Consider the following 20,677-nt stretch of genomic DNA (forward strand, 5'->3'; position numbering starts at 1 on the left):
ACAAATGGAGAATTTCCATCACAAAAAAGAACATCTAGCGTTTTTCTGGAAATGAGCACAAGAAATGGAAATTGAAGAAAAAAAGTTTTCCACAAAGTTTGTAAAAATCTTCTTTATCTTTAAATTGTCCATCCATTCAATGGATCACTCATTTCGAATCAAAATTCTCTATGGAGGTTAATCCACCCACATGATCTCAACAAAAATTGAAAGGCGATGTTGCTTATGCCAAGCGAGAAACACTTAGGATGAGGAAAGGCAACCCATTTCCAAATATGTCCTTTAAGCACTCTAGGATTTGAGTGAAAAAGAAAACCCGTGTCGTTTAAGGTCAATGAATTCATTCGCAAGCGGTACATAAATCAAGATGATAAGAGGCATTTCTTTCCTCTATCATACACACTACAGGTGACAATAATTAGCCCATTTGAGCCTTTTAATGTGAAGAATTTTCTACAAAATACCCCTGTCAAGAACCACCCCACGATGGGGCAATTATGGAGGTTTGGGTTGACATTACTTGGAGAGGGAAGATGAGAAAAGTTTCTTTACTCTCACTTGCATAAATCTTTTTGTGGTAACTTCAGGTGAATTCTTATGGAAGCTCGAAGCATCCCAAGGTGAAGAAGAGCATTCTTTTCTCTACCCAAACATTGATACCCTTTGCTTAAACCATATTGAGCCTAACTATTCATTTCTAAAACCCGAGTGGTGATTATCTCCCCACATTGGGGCAGGGCACATGATTTACCAATGCAATTGGTGTTTATATGATATGAAAAGCATCTTGAAAGTCCCAAGAGCTCAAAAAGCTTGAAAGAACAAAAGTCAAGTGAAAATTAAGAGGCATGAAAAAGCAGTGTGCCTGGTAAAAGCAAGGCCAATGCCCACAAAAAAAAGGGAGAGAGAGTGGAAGAAAAACAATTGCATCAAGAGGAATATCTCTGTGAAAGCAAAAATGGCAAAAAAAATGCCTGCATTGAAAAGAAAATCATTGCAAATGCAAAAGCCATTATGTTAAGATGATTAGTCAAAGGACTTTCGAGACAATTTGAATTCTAAACATTGAGCGCTTTAAAAAAAAAAGAGGATGATATGGTAATGATGCCATGATAATCACCAACTCCTAAATCCCCCTTTGACAAAAAGTTCTAAGCCTTTTGAGCTAAGCCTTTTGAACCTTTCCCCAAATCAACATTACAACCCATTTCCAAAGTCTCTTCAGATTGGGATGATTCAAAGTGGAAATAAGGACTTCCTAAAAAAGATGCCTCTCGAAGAAGTGAGAGTAAGGTTGTCTTATCTCATCTTAAGGTTTCTTGACTTGTAAACCTGGCGAAGATGTCGATCAGTGATTAATTCATTTCATAGCCAATGATGCTTATCCATTGCTAAAACCATGACCAAACCGGCACTACGGTCCTTCTAAAAGACCTCTTTGATTGGTCAATGTGTACTTATTGCGAATGATTCAAAGCCTTGCGCATTGGGAGAGTGAGGTTGAGTGATCAGTTTATTTCCCACATGAACAGATGGGATCAAACAGCCATTTTCTTGAGGATATGCGAGAAGCCCTTTTTGACTAGGGATCCTTGCTTGGCATACTTAACAAACCTTTCTCATGAGTCAAGGTCATTTCAACAAGGACTTCTCTCCCAAGAGAATTTGACGATTAATGATATCATCCGAGAGTGATGACAGTTTTGCAAATTTGTCAAGTGGTCGGAATTAGTTTGATTTGTTTATGCAATCATTGCTTCTCATTACCAATACACTCTTGATATTGTTTCGGATGACATATGCTGAAATTGATCTCATCTAGTATGCTTTCGCTACTAGAATACTTGTTATAATGAATTCTATTTGATGTACAATATCCACTTCAGAATATTCTCGAATGACAGGTTCCTCCAGTGAAACCACACAATTTCAAAGGGTTCATGGATTAGCCTTAAACCATGCATTTTCCAAAGGTTCTCTGCAATTTCAAAGGGTTCATGGGTTAACCTTAAACCATGCATTTTCAAAAGGTTCTTGGTTATCCTTAAACCTTGCAATTCTAAAGGTTCATGGGTTAGCCTTAAACCATGCAATTTTCAAAGGGTTCTTGGTTATCCTTAAACCTTGCAATTTCAAAGGGTTCATGGGTTAGCCTTAAACCATGCATTTTCAAAGGGTTCTTGGTTATCCTTAAACCTTGCAATTCACAAGGTTAGTGGGTTAGCCTTAAACCATGCACCTTTAGGAGTTCTTGGTTACCATTAAACCATGCAATTTGAAAGGGTTCATGGGTTAGCCTTAAACCATACATTTTGAAAAAGTTCTTGGTTATCCTTAAACCTTGCAATCTCAAAGGATTCATGGATTAGCCTTAAACCATGTATTTTCAAAAGGTTCTTGGTTATCCTTAAACCTTGCAATTTCGAAGGGTTCATGGGTTAGCCTTAAACCATGCATTTTTAAAAGGTTCTTGGTTATCCTTAAACCTTGCAATTCAAAAAGGTTCATGGATTAGCCTTAAACCATGTATTTTGAAGAGGTTCTTGGTCATCCTTAAACCATACAATTCCAAAAGGTTCATGGGTTAGCCTCAAACCATGCATTTTCATGACATAATTTCAAAGGGTTCATGGGTTAGCCTTAAACCATGCATTTTCAAAGGGTTCTTGGTTATCCTTAAACCTTGCAATTTCAAAGGGTTCATGGGTTAGCCTTAAACCATGCATTTTCAAAGGGTTCTTGGTTATCCTTAAACCTTGCAATTCACAAGGTTAGTGGGTTAGCCTTAAACCATGCACCTTTAGGAGTTCTTGGTTACCATTAAACCATGCAATTTGAAAGGGTTCATGGGTTAGCCTTAAACCATACATTTTGAAAAAGTTCTTGGTTATCCTTAAACCTTGCAATCTCAAAGGATTCATGGATTAGCCTTAAACCATGTATTTTCAAAAGGTTCTTGGTTATCCTTAAACCTTGCAATTTCAAAGGGTTCATGGGTTAGCCTTAAACCATGCATTTTTAAAAGGTTCTTGGTTATCCTTAAACCTTGCAATTCAAAAAGGTTCATGGATTAGCCTTAAACCATGTATTTTGAAGAGGTTCTTGGTCATCCTTAAACCATACAATTCCAAAAGGTTCATGGGTTAGCCTCAAACCATGCATTTTCATGACATAATTTCAAAGGGTTCATGGGTTAGCCTTAAACCATGCATTTTCAAAGGGTTCTTGGTTATCCTTAAACCTTGCAATTTCAAAGGGTTCATGGGTTAGCCTTAAACTATGCATTTTCAAAGGGTTCTTGGTTATCCTTAAACCTTGCAATTCACAAGGTTAGTGGGTTAGCCTTAAACCATGCACCTTTAGGAGTTCTTGGTTACCATTAAACCATGCAATTTGAAAGGGTTCATGGGTTAGCCTTAAACCATACATTTTGAAAAAGTTCTTGGTTATCCTTAAACCTTGCAATCTCAAAGGGTTCATGGATTAGCCTTAAACCATGTATTTTCAAAAGGTTCTTGGTTATCCTTGAACCTTGCAATTTCAAAGGGTTCATGGGTTAGCCTTAAACCATGCATTTTTAAAAGGTTCTTGGTTATCCTTAAACCTTGCGATTCAAAATGGTTCATGGATTAGCCTTAAACCATGTATTTTGAAAAGGTTCTTGGTTATCCTTAAACCTTGCAATTCTAAAGGTTCATGGGTTAGCCTTAAACCATGCATTTTCAAAAGGTTCTTGGTTATCCTTAAACCTTGCAATTTCAAAGGGTTTATGAGTTATCCTCAAACCATGCATTTTCAAAAGGTTCTTGGTTATCCTTAAACCTTGCAATTTCAAAGGGTTCATGGGTTAGCCTTAAACCATGCATTTTCAAAAGGTTCTTGGTTATCCTTAAACCTTGCAATTCTAAAGGTTCATGGGTTAGCCTTAAACCATGCATTTTCAAAAGGTTCTTGGTTATCCTTAAACCTTACAATTTCAAAGGGTTTATGAGTTATCCTTAAACCATGCATTTTCAAGAGGTTCTTGGTTATCTTTAAACCATGCAATTTTAAAGGGTTCTTGGATTAGCCTTAAATCATGCACTTTCAAGAGGTTCTTGGTTATCTTTAAACCATGCAATTTTAAAGGGTTCATGGGTTAGCCTTAAACCATGCATTTTCAAGAGGTTCTTGGTCATCCTAAAACCATACAATTTACACGGTTAGTGGGGCTGCCTTAAACCACAAGGTTAGTGGGACTGCCTTAAACCACACGGTTAGTGGGATTGCCTTAAACCACAAGGTTAGTGGGACTGCCTTAAACCACACGGTTAGTGGGATTGCTTTAAACCACACGGTTAGTGGGACCGCCTTAAACCACAAGGTTAGTGGGGACTACCTTAAACCACACGGTTAGTGGGACTGCCTTAAACCACACGGTTAGTGGATCTGCCTTAAACCACAAGGTTCGTGGGACTGCCTTAAACCACAAGGTTCGTGGGTATATCTTTAAACCACACTTTTCAAATTGTTCACAGCTACATCCCTAGATCACGCTCTTTACATTAAGCTTACTTGCATTTTCATTTTACAATTACAAAAACAAAAAAACAAAAAAACAAAAAACAAAAAACAAAAAATTAGGCGTCACCTTATATTTGAAAGAAACCTCTTTGAGCTTCCTTCCAAAGAGGGGCAGCTGTTGACACCTAATTTTTGCCCAAAAATATTTCATTCCAGCATATAGATTATCTAGGTGTTTAATATCGTGTTTTAAATGAAAGATGTTTTTCCTATAAAAAATAATAATAATAATTTAAAAAAAAAGAAAAAAAAAAAATCGAAAAAAAAAAAGAAAGAAAAAAAAAAGAGAGCAAGTTGGAGCCAACGATCTAAATGTGACTAGCCAAGCCTAGGAGGTCAGATTGGAATCCAAATGACAAGTTGGGGCCAAAATGCAATTTCCAAAAGTCGAGGGACCAATTCGCAAATTTTGTAAAATTTGCGCCCGATCCCTTAAATCATCATCTTGGTCATCAATTAAGTTGAAATTGAATTTGGCCAAGTAGAATCAATCAAATTGAGCCAAAAGACCACATTTGTATTGAATTTGGTATTTTCGGATAAGAAAATGGCCAACTTTGAGGGTCTTTTTTGCAAAATTGGGTGGGCACAATTGCGAAAAATGGTCAAGATCTTAAGCTACTATACATGAGGTTGCTAATTGATCAGAAACCGCGGCCAAATAGTGGATTAAAGCACTCAAATCAGCAGCCAAAACTCAGTCCACGAGTTGGTCTTAATCCGGAGTTGCTGAGTAAGCAATTTGGTGGCCCCACCATATCCTCCTCAGCTGCCCAACCAGCCCGATCTTTGCACGTGATGGAAGACCGTATATAGCAGTGCAAGTGGACGAAAATTGGCCAGGGATAAGCTTCTGACGACACCGAAAATTCGCAGCAAAGTCCGCACACTCAACAGCTGCAGAACTTAAAAAATTGGCCAAGTCTGAAGAGTAGGTGAAGTAGCCCTGTTGATAGGCTTGGTAGGTGGACAAAAGGCTGACCAAAAATCCCTTAATTCGGGGGATAATATCACTAAAGCAAGGTCTTTCAGGGGATGAGAGAGAGGAGACGAGGGGGAGAGGGGAGAGCTCGGAATCGTCCCCCAAAGAGGCCCTCGGAAGCAACTCCAGAGGAGAAACCCAGAAAATTCCAGATCAACCTTTTGAGAGAAAAGTGAGATTTTCACAACCCTTCGGCCAAAATTAGCCAAAACCTTCAACTAGAGAGTGAAACTTCACTCAAATATCTTTCCATCCATAGGTCGCACGTCCTAAATGGAGATCGGGAAGGCCTCCTAAATCCCCGAAAAACACCCTCTAGGCGGGCCAGGAAACACTGAAAATTTTTCTAAGTGTTGAGCCCAGTTGGTCACGAGTGGGAAAAAGGCAGTGTTTTTGAGAAATTTGAGAAACAAATGAGAAAAATATTGACTTCTAACCCAAGCTACAATACATATAGTTTGGGTTGGTGTCAATTTTTCCAACAAAAGACATCTTAAAGTCTAATTTTAGAGGTCAACAAAAACCTTCGTTGTCAGTTCTTCTTTTCTGCAGATCTCATTTCCAGTTGAAGAAGCCAACTTCCACGTGCTTCCAGAGGACAATTTCTCGGTTTCCTTGGCCAAGAACCACTTGAAAAGGAAACTAGGAAGTAAGGTAAGCATCCTAGATGTACGTATTTTCGATTTTGAGTATGTTTTGATCATGAAAATCAAGAGGGAAACCAGCCCGGAAAACTGATTTCTGAGGTTGAAATTTTTCTAAGTGTCAAGAGTGTTGCATGTGTGCTTCTTGGAGAGGTCGTTTTGATGTTGTTCGGTGGGTCATTCTCTGTGATTTTTATTGCATTTCAAAGATCATGTTACCTACTTTTACTAGGATCAAGTAATGTTTCCTTTAGATCTCGTATACGATGAGTGTTGAGGCTTGAATATGGGCATGCAACCTGTTTACTTGACTTTGGTTCAAACCCAGATTTCAAAATCAGCTCAACCCACATATTTGAGGCCGATTCCAGCTTGGTTTTCGTGTGTTTTAAGCTGTGATTTCTATCTAATCTTACTCCTTGCATGTGATAGTTTAACCTTGATGTTTTAGTTCCACATAATATTGCTCATGCGTTGAGATTGAAGGCCGCAAACATGGCCCGAGGAAGCTGGTTTGGGATGATTTGATGCACGCCAAATGTTTGACGAAATGCGCAAACCAAGTTTCGATCTTGAAACGGTCGATTTGAGCTTGGTTCTTGTTATATTCATGTGCTGGGTAGTCCTAAATTAGTGTAAATTGGCATATATCGGTTTAGGAATTAATTTTAAATAAAAATAATAAAATAATAAAAATGAAAATTTCAAAAAAAAAATTATAAAAATGATAGATGACATCAAATTAAGGCAAAAATGACATCTAGGAAAGTTTTTTTTTTTTTTTTAAAAGGTCATTTTCTTAATTTAATGATATTTTGGTATTTTATAACCATTTTTGTAAATAATCTATTTTGTGTAGATTAAAATTATTTAGAGTTATTTCATGCATCTAGAGTAATTTCATGCATATTTATATTTCCATTTCGCTCACGGGGGTCCTGTCCCGGGGTGTGATAACAAGGCCATGTAATATTATTTGCCCGACTTGTATCGGGTCTTTCTTTTCCGCATTACTTTCAAGTCATTTCAATTTCTTAAATATTTACTTGCGCACCGCTTTTCATTAATTTGAGTTTAAATTTCTCTTCTAAATTATGTTAGGATTAGTTTAGACATTAAGGAAAACAAACCTACAAAAACATTTGCATGGACGCTTAGCGGTTTTATAAAGATTATAATTGGTAATCAAGATTGTGTGGCCATTTAGATGAACAACCTTTTAAGTTAGTGGTACCGCAAGGGCGTTAATAGAAACATTAGCGTAAACAAGTCCCCGTTCCTAGAAATCTCTGGTTGCGTAGGAATCGTGACAACACTCCGTGTCTCGATTGGTTTCTAGCCGACCCCAATAGGCTAGTGGCGACTCCTAAAAATATTTAGGTTGTTAAGAACTAAAAAAAAAAAAAATCCAACGTCGCGCGAGGTATGGGCTTGGGAGAGCCTGTGTCTAATTTAGGGCCATTGGTCCGCCTCTTTAGGCAAATACCCCTAAACCTTCTTCCTTTTCCCCCGGACGGAAAAAAGAGGTCGTGACAACTTTATTAGAGATCATGTTCAAAATGGAGATGTTTCAATTCAATTTGTTGACTCAAAGAATCAACTAGCTGATATACTCACAAAGCCTTTGGAGAAAAATCAATTTGAGTCTATACGGTCCAGACTCAACATTTTGAGGTATGAGGATATCAAAGTCTAAAGACTTTCAGACTCAGGCTTACAAGACTTTATCTACATCTTGGCTCGACCTTCGGACGTAAGTCTTTCTCTCTCCAATCTTATCTTGAAAAGGTACGATCATAAGATCAAAGTGTTTAAATTGTTGCTATATTTAATTAACGTAAATATTGCATCGATTCATTTTCAAAAGGGAAGTTATTTTTGAAATAGTTATTTTTATGGATAAAGACAGTTATTTTGAAAAGGCATATTTTTATTTCCTTTGTGACGGTTCGTTTACTCTTCTTTTTAACCGATTGTGCACTGTCGATTCCTCTTCACTTTTCTATTCACTTTTCTCTCAAAAACCCTAGAAAGCATCGATCCTCCATTCCCGTTTGTCTTCTTCGCTCAATCTTCAAAAAGTTGTCATCTTTTCTGGGAAAGTCAAGCAAGGAATCTTCTAAACACTGAGAAAGATGTCATCTTCACGAAAGTCCTCAAGAATCGCAAGGGGGACCACAGAATGAGTGAGGGGCCTACGCACTTCGATCTTGCAAGATGAAGTTACTCCGGATCAGCAACCGAGCCCACAACATTCTTAGCAGCGTCATTCTCCACCATCTAGTCCTCAAGGCGTTGTTCATCAGCATCGGGAAGAAATCATCGAGGATGCGGACCAGTAAGAGTTCAAAAGCCCGCTTTTATTTACAAGCTATATCGTGCCTTAAAAGGAATTCGTACTCCTTTGAACTATGTTGATGAGTTTCTTAGAGACAAAGGATATAAGAACGAGTATATCTTTCTCGAAAAATGGAAAGTTTGGGAATCGCTCGTAAAGGGGTGGGCTGAGGAAACCCTTGCGAATATCCCAAGTGATCCTCGTGACTGGGACTGAATCTCGTAGATGGGAATGACGATGACAATCTGTTCAGTCTATTTCAACCGAAAATGGGTATTGCGGCTGAAATTCAAGGAAAAATGGGAGATTTGTTCAGATCAAAGGAACAAAAGATCTGTACTCGAAATTGCTGAAGCGTGGGGTAATAAACCCTAGGAGTGTGGACTTTGATTTTCTGGATGCTTTGTGAAAGTGAACTTAAGGGAAAAGTTCGTTATCTTCAACTTGAAAAGTTCTGCGCTCCGACTCAACCGAGGCTTATGCTGAATTGACTGCATATTTCTATTCAAATCTTAGCTTTTGGATGCGAATAGATTCTCCTTCAAATTAAAGAACAAGACTATGTTGTGGATATGAATATGCTTTGGCAGATGTGTTAGAAGTTGAGAGAGGCAGATATCAACCAATCAAAGTTTCCATTGCTGGGGCCACACTTGAACTGGTGAAGGACATGAGAACAGATGAGAAGATCACCTACTCACGGATGAATGCATTCAACATCTTGCTTCACAAGATTGTGATCAATTGCCTTCGGCTGAAATCAACTTCCAAAACTGATGTTTCAAGCTCTGAGGCAAAGTTGATGTATGCCATCCTCTGTGGAAAGAAGTTTTCTCTCCCTCATACTGTTATGTTTCACATGTATAGAGCGTGATGAAGGACAGAGGTCAACTCCCTTACCCAAGCCTTGTTACGAAGTTATTCGGACATCTCGAATATTCAGCCTCCGCAAATCTTTTTGTGTTCGATCATGCGATCATATGGTGGTAGGACTGAAAATGGTGACCAAAATGCGTCTGAAGGAACTGAGTAAGGAATTGGAGAAATTCAAGGAGAAGACTCCTGCCAAATCTCATCAACTCTCTTCTGCTGCTAAGAGAAAAGGGAAGGAGCCCATGGCTGCTCCATCAAAGAGAAGAAGAGCTCTCCTCGTTGAGGATGAAGATGATGACGAAGACATCACCATCTCTCGCAATGGCTTTGAAGAATTTAAGTCGTCCTGTTCCACAGAAAGAATCGGAACAAAAGACGAAAGAAGCTGAGGAGAAGGAAGAAGAAGAAAGAGAAGCAGAGGAGAAGGAAGAAGAAGAAAGAGAAGCAGAGCAAGAAAGACCTGAAGAAGAAAGAAGAGAAGAAGGAGAACCTGAGGAAATCTCTTCTCCACCTGTAGGCATGGAAACAGGGGGAGATCAGGAGAAAGGAGTGACGTCTTCATATCCTGATGCAAGTGAAGGAGTCAGTCACTCGCCTGCAGACCCAGAAGATGTTTATGCATCTCAATTTCCAGAGGAAGGTCATGAAGCTTCATCGCCAAACCTGCGAAATTATGCTGATCCACCATCGTCTGCTTTTACTCCATCGATTGAGCCGAAGCAAGTACTCGACCGATAATGGAGCAGATTTTCGTAATCTTGGATATTCTCTTGGAAATGCGAGGTCAAATTTATGCCTTGGGATGCGAAGTTCAAAGTTTGAAGAATGAAAGTCAAGCTTCTTCCCGTTCATTGAATGATAAGATGCAAGCCCTCTCTATTCGAATCAGGCCAATGCCAAGAGTGAGGAGGTTGTACAGTGAAGGAAGACTTTAAAAGGCTGGAAGGCATCGTTCGCCTATGGAAGATTTCCAGCTTGTCCGCATTCCCAAGACTTCATCTCATCCTTTTTAATGATGACAAAAAGGGGAGAGATGCATGATTTGATCAAAAACTTTCAATCATTTTTTAACTGTTTGTTGGATTGTGTTGTTGTTTAACTGCTTTTGACAGACTTTGACTTTGTTTTGTGTCTGGATGAGAACTGAACTAGACTTGGACTTAACTGCTTCTATTAACAAGTATTGATATCTTATGGATGGTTTTATTATATACTAGACTAACCTATTTTCTGTGGTTGCAGATTATAGTGTTAATCTTTTAGCCATTCATCTCTATAAGATATGCATATGTGTTTGAGAAATGTTTTGCAGTCAAAGTTATCCAAATCTGCAGGAAGGTTTTGTCACCATCAAAAAGGGGGAGATTGTTGGAGAAATCTTCGTGAAGTGTTTTGAAGTTGACAAAACGTTTCCATCGCCTAGTCTCAAGGTCTGCAGACTCGTTAGTTAAAGTCCGAAGACTTCCGGACAGCCGACTCAAGACTCAAAGTCTATCCTCATTGACAGTCTCTAATCCGTTGAAGAAAGGTTATCCGGAACTGGATGTTTTGTTCAGGATTTAACCTTATCATCCGGAGAAGATCTCGTGGTTGGAGAAGACGTATCAGAATCCTTTGATTGATCAAGATTGATTCAATGACTGAAGATTCGATGATTGTCTAAATATTATTGGAAGGTTCTACTTATGGAAACCGAGATCCCGATTGTATGGGCGAACAGATTGATGGGCTATCAACACGTTCCTTTAATAGCTCGAACAATCTTCCTAATTGATTCCGTCCAACGGGTAGATTGGAGGAATTCCTTTGGTAAGTGCCAATGGGTATGATGGCATAAAGGAGTATATAAGGAAGACGTTCTTAGTTATTCGAGGTGTGCGTGATAGAAGAATTCTAAAGTCTAAAGCTCCTATTTGTTTAGATAAATCCTTTGAGCAAATACTTGTATACAAAAGAGAGTCTATATTTGTGAGAGACCTTGAGGAGGTGTGGTAAAACATCTACACTGTGGAATCAAGGCAAAGCTGTGCTGTAACTTCTCTTTGATCATAGTGAAATCCAGCCGGTGGGCTGTCAGTGCGGAAGAGTGGACGTAGGCTTGGAATAAGCCGAACCACTATAAATCCTGTGTTCAATTTTCTCTTCCTCACTCTCTCTACCTCAATCGTATTTCATTTTGTTAATTAAGAGAGAATTTACTTTCTATCATATGTTAAGAATCGCTTCCGTATATCAATAAATTGTTTAGGCACCTATTCACTCCCCTCTAGGTACTCATACTAGCAATATCACCTTGAACGTCAATCACAAACTCTAGAAAGTCCATTTCAAGTATGAAGAGCTGCATACATTTTGAATTTGATGTGGCATAAATAGCTCTCCCTTTCATTGAAAATTTAATGTAGGGTTGTCAACTTTGACCGTAGAGCTGCACTCAATATTGGTTTCTCTTGATGATGAGATGGGTATTTGCTAAACCTGCAAATTTAGTTCATGGTTCAGATTAGACTGGTGGATTTTGCCATTTGCAATTCTTGAAAGGTCTTTGGTTCTAATTTACATATTGGTGTCTGAGGTTATCGTGAGTCCTGATGGCATTGGTCTCATGCCCGATCAGATGATCTAATAGCTACTGAAGCTTCTCTTGGTGGTACTATAATACCAGATTCTTCAGTGGATTATATGGTTAAATGCTCTGCTACTTCTGCTACTTCTGCTGGTACATTGATCTACTGCTTGGGGTGTTGAGGAAGAGGAGTTTCAAGGTGGATTGACATAATTTAGTTCGTTTGTCTCCATATGTTTTCAGATTTGACTTAATCTCTTTACATTGGCCATCTTATATAGGCTAAAAGATCTCGACGGAATTATGAGATAGAGCTCTTCCTCTACATATTTCTTATGCTTCCAAGAAAATTTCGAGCGTATCTCTTCTTTGAGTGTATCTCTTCTTTGAGTGTGCTTTCCGGTCAATTGGGATGTTCAGATAAAAATGAATCCTTACTTCCTCAAATTAGAGCATCGAACGGTTGCATCTTTCAGGTGTGGAGAGCATAAAATGGTCAACAGCACCCTCAATCTGCTCGTACTGCTGATCAGGTGTTAAAGATGGTGAAGCTTGCGGTTTGAGTGTAGTGTCCGAGTTTAAAAGCCCTTGGACATAAGTTGATTTCGGCACAAGCAATCTAGTCGTAGTCAAAGTGACGTGCAGTTTAATAAATACCCAATCAACCAAAAATGTTCTTGCTGGACTCGCTTCTAAGCGTACCCCGTGAGAACCCACACACCCCAAAGGGAAAAAACATGAAAACCTGTCCTGCCCGACCCAGCCCGAGATTATGGTTTGGGTTCTAGTCGGGCTGGTTCGGGTTGGGTCATTATGGACACAGAGACTTCATACTTCGGTTTGGGTTTCCTAGAAATCTGAGTCGAATTGAACTGTTGACAGAACATTAGCGGGTAAGATTGGGTTAGATGGTTGGGTGTTGTTATTTATCGCAATATGTAGGGTTAATTACATTACAACCACTGCAAATTGACAATCCTGTCGACCTCTTTTCAATGGTTGTCAGTAATATTATCATAGCAACTGGGATAATCCAACAATGTACATACACTATATTAGAGAAAATGCTCATGTCATTTAAAATGAACCGTATAATGCTTTATGTCGTTGAAAATTAGCCGTACGGTACATATTAGTTGCTGGAGAAAAGAGATTAACTCCATGATGACCATTATTTTCCAAAGGAAACAATATTCATGAAAAATTTTGTTTATTAGGTACACGTCATGTATATGACTCGGATTATAATGAGTTGAAATCCCAGGATTACGTTATGGTATAAGCCACCGCTTGATAGTTTAGCGTAGCAATTAGGATACGAATTTTTTCAATTTGGGGGGCCAAAAGAATTTAAGACAAATTAGTAACAATTTCCATAAAAGCAAATGCCAGAGGATTTACCTTGATTGAGGAGATAAGTTTTTTTTGTCATACTTTGAACCCTGAGTGTGCGAACATCTTTTAATGATCTATTAAATTGCGACATCCACTGATTCATTTTTTTTTCTCTTTCGATTAAACGCATGTGGAAGCAATTCACATGACCACCTAGTCAATTAGCAAAGATTAGGGATAGCAAAGCACAAAAGACAAATTTTAAAAGTAGCACATTTATTTATCCACCTATTAGCCTTAGGAAATTTAATAATTATAAGCCTTTCTATGGCCACTTTTTATCAACCATCTCAAAACATAGTTAGGGTTAACTTAAACTTCACTAACGACAAGGCCAATCAAAAGTGACACTAGGTACGCCCGCGTCTTAGTCCATCGAGATCCCAACCGTACACGACAGTTCTTTATACTACGGGCCTAAAATTATTTAATAACAACGAAGTGAGTAACTCGCTTAAACCTCAATTAAGACACGAATTTGTTTTGAAGACAACCTAAATGCGCACATTATACAAACCAAGTAATAATCACTTTCAAGTTTATTCGAAAACGCGCACATCGATGTAGTTCTTACCAAAAAAAAAAAAAAAAAAAAAAAACATTCATCGACGTAGTATACCTTTGAAGATTTTTTGTTGAATGGTCGATTCAAAACTTTTGTTTATAGTTGAGAGTGCTAGTATGAACAAAATAAAGGAGTTAAGGAAGAGAATAAGAACACGAGATTTATAGTGGTTCGGCTTAATCCAAGCCTACGTCCACTCTCCCACGATAACAGCCTTCTTGGCTGGATTCCACTATGCAATCAACAAGAGATTACAACTCCGAGTGCAAACACTTAGTAGATCACACTATCTCACTAAGTCACTCTCTTGATATTTCTCTCACGATTACAAACGTTTAAGCTCTCAAGAGACAAGTATATGATCTAAAGTCGCTTAGACTTTGGAATTATAAATTCTACGCTCCGTCTCTTACTTGCTCATCGGTCCATGATCTCCTTAAATACTCCTCCACTTCCAAACTACCGTTGGACAGTATCCCGGAGAATCGTCTTCCAATATACCCATTGGACAGCTCTGTATCTAGAAGATTTGGTAGCCGTTGAGTGACAAAGGTAAAATCCCAAATTGATTCCGATCGCCCATACAAACGAAATCTTGGTTTCCATAAGTAAAGCTTCTTCGTATAGAAAGTCCTTGTCTTCAATCAAATCAATCTTGATGTGGAATCCAAACCGATCACTAGCCGTTGTATGATTAGGCTTGAGTTACGATTCATTGAATGGATGTAAAGTCCGAGTCTTGAGACTTTACGATATGAGTCTTGAGACTTTACAACCTGGGTCTTTAGACTTTAAGGTCTGTACCCGATTCAGCTTCAGCATAGAGTCGCCTTACGGTTCGGCTTCAAGCATAGAGTCTCGTCTTCCGGTTCATCATTCACGTTCGATGCCCGGAATTAGTCGAGTGAGCAGACTTGATGTAGAACAGACTTTGACACTAAAGTCTTGCGGTCTTCGAGACTTTGAATCTTGAGTCCTGGCAATCTTCGGACTTTGAGTCTCGAGTCCGCGTCTTCGGACTTTGAGTCTTGAGTCTCGCGGTCTTCGACTTTGATAATATCCTTTACATGTTCTATTATCTGCATGGTCTATTACTCAACCATCAAACATGTTAGTAGCCTTTGATTTATTTTGTCATCTTCAAAACATCATAAGGGATTTCCCTAACAATAGTATTTATTTTGACTTAAAAAATAACAACACAAAGACTATTCTCTACGGTTGGTCAAGGATTATTTTACGACAAAACTAGTCTTAAAATCATCCACTAACTCTAATACCAAAAAGAAAAAAAAACATTAAAAAAAAATTAAGAAAAAGGACTTACCCGTCAACTCTCCCCCAAAATGAAAATATAAAAGACTTAAGAAAATGAAAATATTGTGGGTTAAGTCACATCATCCTTCTACTACTCCGATTTTAACGTGGACAATTCCTACCCGGCGAGCAAACTTTTTGTGGTCAAATTTCTAATAGCCGACTTCGGCAAATTGGAAAATAGAATCTAATGGCGCTTCCGCAATGAAACGACGGTGGAGGATTGAAAAAGGTGTCGCACCCGAGTATAGGGGAAATGATAAGGCCGCCGTCTTACCCAAATGACGCAGCTTCATACACTATCATTAATCTCTTATCATATATATATATATATCCGATAAAAAAGCAAGCTAGGTATAATATTGGAATTTTAAAGTTCACCTAAAAGGATATATGCATCTCAAGTGATTGACAAACTAAACCCAACAATACAAGTATCTCTATTTATACCAAAATCAACTCCTAAAAATCGCTGATACCGCTCTCTCCTATTCTTCAATAACTGTAGAATCTAAAAAAAAAAAAAAAAAATTGAAATTAATGGTATGAGCAAACTGCCCCTAGTGAGCATCCACTATACATACTTATAAATGGTACCACAAGCACATTTATCCAAATCAGTGAAAGTACAAGATACAAAATCTGTTTTATCACTTCAATAAAAGTTTTATACATCTCATAGATACACATTCAATCAACAATATCATAACAAACATTAATAGTCTAGTTCGTTAATTAATTTATTGCTTAATATCAAATTATGGCTATGCTTACCGTCTCATGTTAAGGCCTACTCCTTCATTGGTATAGGTCAGTATGCATAGAACCAATCCATAAACATTTGATAAATCAAGTTCACAAACCAAAATATATAATTTTCCAAAATTCAATTATAAAGCGGAATGCATTTTATATAGCATTTCTCAAGCCTTTTCACCAATAATCAACCAACAAACTTCTAAGAAATGCTTTACTAAGTCAATTCAAATAACCAAAAGCATAGTAAAAGTCCGTTTCCAACTTTATGAAACAAATATGCTCTAAACTCTTTTTTCTTAATAAATATCATGCCGTGCTATGCCTTTCTTATTATTTATTACATATCTAATTCTTATCATTTGCAAGACATAAATTTATAAATCATAAACGATATAAGCATCACTAACCTGAAAATGCAAAACTAAACAATGAAAGTTACTTTGAGTGGGAAAACCCAAAATCCATATCAATTAAGTGAGAAAGGCATATCGAAATTAAGATAACTACCTTGACTAAGACTTGACTAAACTAAGCTTATTCCATAACAAAACGAAGGACCAAAGAAAATTTCTCCCAAAGCAGAACAATCACTGTTGTTCACCATGCTACGGCAGCTTGTTTGCCAAATTGAAGACGATTTGTTTAAAATTTATCAACACTTATTTCAAGTGGTCCTGAGTCATTTAAAAGCTAACTCAGCATACTTAAGAAGAAAACTCACCTCTGACCAGAAGATGGCCAGAGACGGGCGAAAACCAATTCTATACACAATAATACGAATCTAGTTTAAAAAATGAGCAACAAATTTCAAAATTTCATCTCGACCAAACCATAACTGTAAATTGATTTCATGACACCCTAAAGTTTCATGACACCTATAGTTTCTTTAGAACATGATTCCACAGCTCAACAACTTCTAAAACCAATGCAGCAACTCATAATTCAACACAATCAGTACGGCTTTACTAATGAATTCTCTCTGATTAAAAGATTCGATGCTTGGAATTTTTAAAAGAGTAGTTCAAAAAAACATTAATTTGACATGTCGAGGAAAAGGTCATTTTTCTCTCGCAATTACCCCTTTTGTATTTTCATTTTGCCCACTCTCCCTCCCTCCCTCCCTCCCTCCCTCTACAGGTGAGTCAAGATAATTGCCTTAACTATTCCTTTCATTCAATTAAATCCAAAATCTTTACCACAAAATGTAATGAAGTTCTAAACCCTTTGATCGGTTCAAATGTAATTGAGTACTTAAATTGTGTTGGAAACTGCAATTTAAAGATGTCACCTAAACACTTTTTGAGTGATACGGAGCCCATTTTAGGTATTGTTCATGGAAAAGACTTGATTGCATTTTTTTTTTTTTTTTTTTTTGAAAGAAGATTTCGGACTTAGAATGTATCAATAGGAGCCATTTGCATTTTGTACATAAAGTTTAGAACTCACTTAACTGAGAGATGGGCTCAAGTCTCTTGGGCCTAACTTTACTTTTTTGTAAAAAAAATTGGCCCATTTGTGAAGAAGGAACTAAAACTCATTCTAACAACCTTGGAGTTAGTTGTCTTTGAGACCAATCAACCAAACTAGAAAATCTTTCACCAATTCAAACAGAAACTAACCCGTTCGTGCAAAATTGCAGTAAATTGACGTACACACGAGACAATAAAAAATGTGAGTGTGATGGCCAAAACAAAGAAAAAAAATTGTAAATTGAAAACTTAGAATAGAAGTGAAAATTTGAAATCCAGTCATTCCCTAATAGCCTTTTTTCAGGAAGATCAATTGACATGCATGATCAGCAACATATATGAGTTAAAGGGATAGGAGCGCTAACTTACTTTGCAGCCAAACCTCATCCACCAATAACTCCCTTGCTTCTGTCTGACCGCCACCTTGCTTCAGTGTCTGACTCATTGTCAGCATGCTGATGTGATGTCTGTCCGCTTGGAACTGTGTTGCAGTCTCACATCCGTTGAACCAACGCCGTGCTCCTTTAGTAGTTTCAATTTTCAAGATCAGAACACCGTCATCCAATCTGAGGTTTTGGAGATTAGAGTATCCACGAGTAGTCACAATCAGCTGCGAAATATTAGCATACACCAGAAGTAAGACCCTCAGAGAGCCTAATCCCGTAATGTCGTATTCCCCTGTCAAACTTTTGCAGCCTGAGAAATCTCTCTTTTAACCTCTCTAGATTCATAATGCCTTCAAGAAATTCTTTTATAAAAGTGCGAGGCATCTTTAGTACTTTCAAGTTTCTCAAATACTTGACAGATGAAGCTAGTTCGTCGACTACCGCATCCGAAAGATCTATGACTTGCAGCTCCTCAAGGTTTCCAATGGAATCTGGGAATTTCCAGAAGCTCCTGCAGCTTCAGTCATAGCTTCTGTAAATTCTTCAGCAATCAAACAGAACAAGGGAGCTCAATGCTAGGTACGAAAGATATTTCAAGTTACCAATTTAATTAGATAGAGACAAGGATTTGCAGTTGCAAGCACTTAGAATTTCAAGCTTCCCATATGAACCCTCAGGGAAATCAATGGCTTTAATGGAAGTTCCATCGATGTCAAGTTCTTTCAAACTTCCAAGGAACCCAATATCTTCTGGCAACTCCTGCACAAAGCTGCAGAACTTGATATTCAAAGAAACTAAGTTCCTTAGCTTGCTAATGGATCAGCCAACACCTAGCAATGTAGAACAATGTTCCATATTTAGTCTCTCTGAGTTTATGGGTGCATAGGACTGGAGATTCAGCTAGCCAACAACAATCTTTTAGAATCAAAACTTTTTGGCCTTCTGCATGGCAAGAGAATATAAAAGCCTTGGTTACTATAAGGTATCGTCAAACATGAAGCAGAAAAAAATGCACGTGTAATGCCATCATACCTCCACAATTTGTCTCCAGCTCCACCAAATTCTGGAGGTACTCCAAGACAGATGAAGAATGCCCAAGTCTGACAGATCTAAAGCAAGTAAACTGGAGATACCCCCTTGGCCGCATGGTTGCAGAAGGACTGCTGGTAACTTTCCTGCTGTTTGCCGAACACTTCAGGGCTGGCGTCGTAGAAAATGGGCATGATTGTCCTGTCACACTCCATTTTCTCCGCCTCCTTCAGACAACTCTTACTGGAAGCGAAATCTTTGGAAAAGATGGGAATGCATATCTCTGAGTGTTTGATAACTTCACAAATCTTGGGCATGATCTCTTCTCTGATCTCAATCCCATCATGATCGATATACGCATAGATCCCTGAATTAGCAAGGGTTTCGTAGAGACATTGAATGAAGTTCCTCCGAACATCTTCTCCTTTGATATTGAGAAAGACTTCGTAGCCGCTAACGTTGGGCCATCTAGTAGATGGAAAGCACGAGAGATTAGTGCAGATATCCATGGGGGAGAAGCTCGAGAAAAAGCCAATCGTTTGAGGAAGAGAATAAGGGTGTGTTTGGTAACGTTTCTATTCAAAAATTTGGGAATAGAAATAGAAAAAACTATTTTTGTTCCAGGAATAATTTTTACACAAAAGAACGCGTTTTGTAAATTTTGTTCCTGTAATTAAAAAAGAACATAAACATGTTTGGTAAACTTGTATAATTTTTTTGTTTCTTTTAATTTTTTAATATTTTTATTTTATTTTTCATTTTTAGTTTTCATCTTTTCTTTTTCTTTCTTTTTCCTTTTGGCTGGTTGCCCGGCCTTGGCCATGGTCGGTGGCCCGCCAACGAGGGCCGGTGGCCTCGCCCCGCCACGGCAAGGCTCGTCGGCCCTCGACGGATAGTCGCCGGCCATGGCCGAGGCCGGCGGCGGCCAAAGAAAAAGAAGAAGAAAAGAAAGAGAAGAAAAAAAATAGGAGAGAGAAAAATTGTTTCTCGGAAGTGTTCTAAGAACAAGAAACGGGTTTTCTTGTTTTGTTTTTGTTCCAAATTTGTTCCGGAGAACAAAAATAAATTTGGAACAAAAACGCGAACAAACACATTTTTGTTCTTTTTTTGTTCTGAGGAACAAAAAAATAGCAATTGTGTTCATGAACAAAAAAATGAACACAAACAAAAGCAACCTAAGCTTACGAGATCCGCTCGATCTAGGAAGCTAGTTCAATTGATGACAATGAATAATTTTTTTTTAGAAATAATATTTTTTTATTTCTATTCACTTTAAAATAATTTTCGAGTAAAAAAAATGTGTTTGATAACTATACAAAATTTCTATTTTTGAAATAAAAAAAATAGAAATGCATTTTGTATAACCCATAAATTTTTTTGTAATGTAGAATTTCTTTTATTTTTATATTTATTTATTTATTTATATTTTCTCTTTTCCCTCTCTTCTTCTTCTTGCTCGTCCTCTAGTCGGCGTTTGACGACCAACAGCAAATAGTCTACGGCGGGCGATGACTAGTGGTGGATGGTGGGGAGTAGTGAGCAGGCGAGGAAGAAGAAAATAAAAGAAATAAAATAACTTATTTTTAGAAATTATTCAAGGGAATAATAAGCTATTTTTCTATTTTTTATTTTTATTTCAAATCTATTCCCTAATTATTTTTCTATTTTAGAGAACAAAAAAATTAATTGCGTTACTAAATATATTTCTATTTTTTATTTTGGATAATAAAGGACAAAGAATATAGAAATGGGAGTGCCCTTATGGACCAAAAGCTATGAAATCTTGACATG

This window comes from Eucalyptus grandis, chromosome 7, assembly GCF_016545825.1.
Source record: "Eucalyptus grandis isolate ANBG69807.140 chromosome 7, ASM1654582v1, whole genome shotgun sequence".
Lineage (NCBI taxonomy): Eukaryota > Viridiplantae > Streptophyta > Magnoliopsida > Myrtales > Myrtaceae > Eucalyptus > Eucalyptus grandis.